The sequence below is a fragment of the Apteryx rowi genome, unplaced genomic scaffold (assembly GCF_003343035.1).
Source record: "Apteryx rowi isolate R43461 unplaced genomic scaffold, aptRow1 scaffold_49, whole genome shotgun sequence".
In the NCBI taxonomy this organism is placed as follows: domain Eukaryota; kingdom Metazoa; phylum Chordata; class Aves; order Apterygiformes; family Apterygidae; genus Apteryx; species Apteryx rowi.
The window spans coordinates 2,552,989-2,560,210 of NW_020450749.1; positions in this window are offsets into that span (position 1 = coordinate 2,552,989).

Here is a 7,222-nt window from a genome sequence, read left to right on the forward strand (position 1 = left end):
GATGTGGGATTTTGGTGTAGCCCTGTCTCTATATTCTGTGGGTGCTGAAACGCTGCTCGGCTGCCAGCTGAGTGCACGTGGCACTGGTGTCACAACAAGCCTCTGTTTCTAATTTCTAAGGGCTGGTAACGACAGCCTGGAGAGCAGTGCAGCTCTGTGGTTGAGAGGCATCGGCTGGCTCTGAGACCCTCCGGCCTCGCACTCTCCAACTTTAGGGCCATGTGAAGACCTGCTCAAGTCATGGTTGTCATGGAGAAAGACTTTAAAAGTAAGATTTGAGTGTGTGGAAAGATGCCAAAGTTATGAAGGTCAGAAGGTCAGTTATGAAGTGCAGAGGCCGAAGGCTGCTGAGGAAGAGGATGGGATTGTGTGCATGTGCACTAGTGATGGGAGTAGTTATAACGCAGGTTTGGTCTTGCAAGCAGGCGAGGACCATAAAGGTTTCTGTGCGAGATGGTGGCCCTTTCAGGGATGGTGGCCAGCCTCCCCTCGGGGCAGGGCATCCTTCCCCTGCGGTGTGCGTGCAGCGAGCTGCTCTTGGAGAAGTGCCCAGGAAACACACGCGTGGTCAGTGGGCCGTTCCAGCTAGGTCTCTGTGGGTGGCTGCAAGCCCTTCCCATTTACACCCACCGTTGGCATACAGGTCATTTTTTTTAATTCTGAGCAGATAAACTACTGTTTGGAGGCAACTGCAATGAACTCTGGTATATCGCTGGGCAGGGGGGCCTCCGCCGGGCGAAGGCTTTGCTAGGAGACAGTTCCACACTACTGGCGGAGCGTTGCTAATCCGCCCTTCCTACACACGCGCGCGCTCGCCTTTTGTTACCTGCGAGGAAAGTGAGGAAAGCGGAGAAACAGGATTGCTCAATTAACATATATGTACCTTGGCAGGGCACCAAGGAGAACCACTGGCTCCACCCTGCCTTTCCTTCCCCATAGCCATATCGCTTCCCCCCTCCTTCTCCCGCATACCATTCCTCCTCGCTATCTGGACTAATCTTCATCAGTCACTGCCCTGATGCTCTCCTGCTCTGACATGCTCGGAGTTTCAGTACAATTCCTGCGGCAGGTTGTGTCACGTCCCCTCATGCTGGCTGCTTTGCATGGACCCCAGCCGAGGCACTGCACAGCCTTGAGCAAGACTTCTTCTCCTCTCCGTAATTTAGGGTGTCTTTATTGCTGGATGTTCGGCTCCTTGGGAGGAGGAGCTGGGGCTTTCAGTTTGCTTTGGAGAGCTGGCTAAAATGCAGCACGGAGCAGAAACCAGCCAGCATGTTACGGCTTGAGCTCCCGCCTTTGTGATTTAGATACTGAGGGATGCAGTTTTGTTATTTCTGGAATGTCAAAGAGTTTCACTCGGGGTGTTTCTTTGTTTTGTTTGTTTTCTAAAAGAGCCCAACAGATACCGTGTTTATAGCCAGCACAACATGTTCCTTTTAGCAAAATGGGTCTGTTTCTGCAGTTATCTTTCCTACTTCTCCATTGCTCTTGGAGGTACATCACTTCCCTCATTAGCCCTTATATGTGGAGGAAACGGCTGTCTCTAGCAAGGAAATGAATCTGTTTGTGTCATTCCTCCTCCCCTGCACTTTCTATCCTGTCCTGTCTCATCCACCTCTCAGTGCTTTACTCATTCTGGTCCTCTGCCCTCCTAGGCCACATCAGCCCCCCTTTCCTTTTCCTTATTGTGTGCTCTGTTTCTGTATGTCCTTCCTCCCTGTTTGGTTGAAACCTTTCTGGAGATGTGATTTATCATGCTAGGTGACATCTTGTCTTGTAACTTTACAATACCACTATTAAATGCTCAGCATGGCATATAAAGACGTGCCTCTCTTTTTTTGGTAAGGGGTCCCTCAGGCTCACCCCTCCAACATCCCACCTGTCTGCTCAAGTCACGTCTTGCTGCTGGATGTGACTTTTGCAGTGTGTTGAACTGAAAGACTAGTGATGGGAATAATCTTTGTAGTTTTGGTTGTGCGGGAGAGAATGGAAGGAGCAGAAATACCTGGACCGGTAAGAGAAGAAGCCTCCCAAGTCTGGCAGACTCAAGGTAAAACATCTTTCAGTGCCAGCTGCTGGAGCAAAGCAGAAGACTCACTGAAGTGGAGCCAGTGTGCCCAGGTCTGTGATTCCCCTGGCTGCTCGGCTAACGTGCAGCCGAGACTGTGCTGCCTTCGTGTTAAGCTCTCGTATCACTACCCAGGGCTAGGTAATGCCTGGCCTCACAGGCTATAATCTGCGGTCTTTGTACTTTGTAATAGCATGGCTATGTGAGCTCTTATTTCAGGGTGTTTTGAATATTAACAACATGTTTGCATGTTATCTTTTTCCCTAAATAATTGCAATGGATCTGACAGACAAAACAGAGACAGAGAGATCTCTTGCCAAGGTGGCACTCTGCATGAAGAGGTATGGAGTCCATAGCGCATTCTCCCAGCGAGGTCAAGGAGGGTTGTTGCAGGCCATGGATGCCAGGACTCGTCCTTACCTTTTGGTAGGTTCTCAAAGATGTTTGCAGCCAAACTAAAAAATATAATCAAACCAAATTATAACAGCTGCATTTTAAATTTCCAGCTGTCGTTTCTTTCTCGATGGTGTTACCACTGTTGGGTAGCGAATAAACTCCTGTAGCCACCAGAAGTTCTCTTTCAAGAGTGACTTTGAGTTTCCTAACTTTATCCCTCCTCTGAGTTGGAGCTGTTCTCCTTTCGATCCTTTCAGCTTGGCTGAAACATTTCACATTTATGCTCTTTAGGGTGATATTTTATCAAGACCACGTAAAACACCAACCCAGTTCATGAGAGGCAGTGCAGCCCCCAGAGCCCTGGGTTCCCCCAGTGTCTCAACTGCTCTGTCTCGTGAGGGCTGGAGGCACTGGAGGAAAGAGCACACCCTGAGATTGAGGCCACCACCATGGCATGATCTGGCCTAGACAGGAGACCCAGCCCTGGGGGCTCGTTGTCCTCCCCCCCGCCGATTTCCACCCCTTCAACCAGCAGTTACTATTATTTTAAATAACAATAAATAAGGAACAAGGAAGTTTGGAATCCAGGCATACAAAAATCCTTGGCCAAAAAGCAGAAAACACAGTGAAACGAGTTCGAGGAACTAATTTCCTTTCATGGTGACAGTTTTATCCCCTCCTGAAAAGGAAAAGGCAAGAGCGAAACATGCCTAATGCAAACGCTAAACCACTAAAAAGGGCCAACAAAAAGTGGTTGCTTAACAGCTAGTCTTCAAATAAAGGTGGAACAGAGCCGTACTTGTCGTAGGACCGTTCTCCTAATCTTTGCGCAGGATGACTAAGACGTTCAGCATCCAGCAACCCCAGGAAAATAACTGCTCTGTGTGTGCAGAGATGACCCTAAATCTGGAGGTATTTTGTGGTGGTCTCAGTAGACCTGAAATCCCCATTGAGACTCATACAGGTGGTTGGCTCTGGCTCACTGGAAGGTGCCGATGGCTTTTTGGGCACGCTTGTCCCCCACTGCCGTTCCTTGGGGTGCACCYGCAATCCCCTTGGGTGAGGAGCCATCTGTTTGATCCCGCTGCCGTTGCGCCTGCTCCGGAGCCGAGTCTGGCGGGTGTCCCCTCTGCTCCTGCCTCCTCACTCTGGGGAGGAGGAAGGCATTAGGCAAATATCCTCAACATGTTAAGATTCCTGCTTAATGAGTGCGTTTGCTCAGCGCAACAATTTTGTTCTCTATCAGCAGCCTTATCGGGCTGAGCCTGCCACTGCCACCTGCAAGCAGAGATATCGGACAGGGGGGCCATAAACCCGTTTGTTTTACGTTCCTATGCACTGAAGGCAAGAACGGCTTTCAAAGTGAACTTATCGTTTTATTTTTGTCATAAAATAAGGGATAAAACACGACCGGCTCRCTTTATGATTCACTGATTGCAGATGTTTCCTGTCGGGTAGCTGGGGTGCTCGGCTCTCTGCAGCTACCCAAAGGCGAAGGCGCTGGCGCTGCTTCGGGCACGTGTCGAGCAACTGTTGGGCCACCAGTGCTTGCAAGCCGCCTCTTGAGGAGGTGCCAAGTCCTATCACTTCACCTCCCTACGTGTGCGGGCACCTGTACGGAAAGGACTTTTCTGTCTGCACGTGGGCGAAAAAAACATTTCCAAAAGGAGCCGTAGAGACTAGGAGAAGAAAATGAGGTGTGGTAACGCATGACTGCCCACTGCCACTTCAAGTGGGTTTTCAGTTATTTGTTGGCCAACTGCTCAGACATCTTACTCATAGTTCGGGCCTGAGTAGCAAATGGACAGAGGATTACACTTGGCCACTTCACTCGCGGGCTTACGAACTACTGCAGCTTGGGTGTCTGTACACCTTACAGGAATTCAGTGCTTTCTGCTGGCATTTGTCTTTTCGCCTGGCACAGCCTTTATCAGACCCAGGCAGAAAACACTAAATTGGTGTCATCATCGTCATCATCAAAAATGGAACAAGGCATAAATCGCTTATTTCAAAATATATACTATGAATCTGTAGCAACCTAAGGTGTTTTAAAGCATTCTTTGTTTATTCTCTAATGATTTAAATAGATGAAGACTCTGCTTTTCAAGAATGCTTTGAGTAGCCTTATTCAGAGGACCCATTTTGCCTGGCGGGAGCAGAAAGCACCCGGACACCTTTTCCRTTGTGCATTCAGCTAAGCAGCAACGCTTCATCCCTGCAAAAAAGTGATCCGGCCCCCATATGCACGGTGTGTTTCCCTCCCAGGCGCTTGCACGAGCACAAAAACGCATGGTCTCTAAGCTATTTGGCGTGACAAGCACGCTTGAGCGGCAGATCACTGTTCAGCATGGTTTGAGGAGCGGAGGCCTGGGGATGCGAAGCCGGTAGGCGAAGTGAGGGCGGGATTTTCGGGATCCAGTGGGCGCTGCCAGTGCCCTGACCGCTGGCCCGTGCTTCCTGCCCGGGCAGGCACGCCGGTGCCCGGCAGCCCGGCTGCCGACAYGCATAAACACTCGCAACCGCACGGCTCGGCGCGCGTGCGGGAGCTGCCGACGTGGGTCGGGACGAGAGAGCCAGGCTGGTCTGATTTTGGAGACAGTGGAGGGAGCCTTTTCATCTCGGGAGCGTTTGCTACCAGCCTTCGCACACGGTCTCCAGTCTGCCAGAACCCCCCCCCAAAACACTCCTTGCCGAGCAAATCACAGAGCAGCGCTCCCGGAGCCGAGACGGGTGCCAGCCAGCACGCTGGCAAAGCTTCGCGGCGCAATTCCTGAAGGAGAAGAAAGAAAACGAGGCAGAAAAATGTGAGGCTCCAAGGGCTGTTTTTCCCCCTCCTGCTCCCTCGCTGAGCCGTGAAGACGCCGGGTAGCTGCAGGCTCAGCTTACTTGGAATCTGTCAGCTCCCCAGCCCTGCCCTGCGCTTTTAAACAGGACAAACAGGTTATGACATTAAGGTTTCAAAACCCGGGGGGTTCCTTACACAGGAGAGGTTAATGCAGGGGCACTTCAGGCCCCTAGAAAAGGGGAGTGGATGCTTTCGAATTTAAAACACCAGACACAATTCCTCCAAAATCTGGTAGAGGAGCTGGCTCGGAAAACCCCCCGCTTTCCCCACCCACCTTTCTCCTGCCGAGGCTCTGCGAAGCACCGTACCTTGGCAGGCGCGAGGCTCATTACTCACGGCAACCCGCAGCCAGAGCTGAAAACGCACTGCCCGCGGCACGGCACGCTTTTCATCTCTCCGCAGTCGGAGCGGCCGCGGCTGGGGCTTTGCCCCGGCTCTGCCTGGAGGAGCGCTCCCGGCCGGGCGCGAGCCACCCTTGTCAGCCCCCCGGGCGGACCAGGCTTCGCCCACCCGCTTTGCGAGAACTCTTGGGGCTCCGAAACAGGCTGGAAAAGACACCCTGGGAACAGCAGAGCCCAAACCGCCAGCTGGCGGTAGAGCGTGTCCAGTGACTTGGACGCTGCCGCAGCAGGGAACCTGCTCACACTGCCTAGGGGCGAGCGAGAAGAGAAAAAAAGCGGCTTTTGGGGACAAGAATAAGCCCTAAGCGTGTGTGTTTTGCAGACCGCAGGAAGTACCTGTCATACTCCAGCAGCACTGGTAGGGCACTGCTTTGTTTCTGTGAAACCGATAGGAGGCCTCCCTTACGAGTGAATGTAGCACTTTGCAAGAGAACACGGCGTTTCTGCCAGTTTACAGGGGAAAAGTGCATGACATCATCACCTAGAAAGTGATTTAGGGCAGGTAAGAGGTACGCAGTCCTTGGGGCTGTGTGGTGCTCAGAGCAAGGGATGCAGAGACAGAAACACGGGCGGCTGCTAATAGGAGCCCCAGATTTGGGGCCGTTTTAATGCCTGTGTTAAAGTGCTGACTCGAAGCAGCTCGCCCAAGGTCACACGTGCAGAGCCACAGCAGAGATTGCAACTGAACCTGGCCTCTGGGGGCCCCTGGCTGGCGTTAACCAGTGCGAGCTTGACTGGAAAGGGCTTCAAAGCAGCCCGCGCAGGCGCTAAGGGGCTGATAGGTGCGAGGCACTGAAATGCCCCTCTGGTCCCTATGGACAGAGCCGGTGAGAGGGAGAAGTTAGCGTAAGCAAAAGCYGGGAAGGAAAGTCTCCTGCTGCGCTTTTCAGCGCGAGCTCGGCGGCTGAAGAGCGCTTCTTGGCTGCTGCGGGCCGTGGCCACCAAAAGAGCGAGCGGAGACGGGGCTGCAGCCCTGCGTCCCGCTGCCCGTCCCCAGGGGACCGAGCTGTGCCTCCAGATTAGTGCTGGGCTGGCTGACGGGCCCCCGAGCCCCGCACAACAACATTTCCCCCCTCTYGCTCTCTCCAAGTGTCGCCTCGGAGCGCAGCCAAGGAGCTGCCAACCTCCCGGTCGCCCACAGCATTTCAGAGGGCACCGGCTGCTGCCGCTGCCTCTGAGCCCCGTGGCAGGGAGTCTCTTGGACACGGCCACCAGAAACACGAAGCTGGGGGGGACAGCGGGGAGGGGGAAGGAGAAGATCCACCTGCAAGCAAATCAGGTTTTTGCTCTGAGTCATTCTGGGAACTTTCTCATGGATCTACGTTTCTTTTAATCATTCCTTCTGGTTGAGAAGCCCTCCAGTACCAAGCTGTCATTTTGCTCTTTTAATCGTATTTTGTGTGTACAGTTCTACAGGCGAGTCTGTAAGCTGTTCCAAGCACGCGGAAAACTTAACCATTTAGATGCTAAAAAATATTCTGAGGTTCCCTTCTCTTTTATGAAGGACAGAGC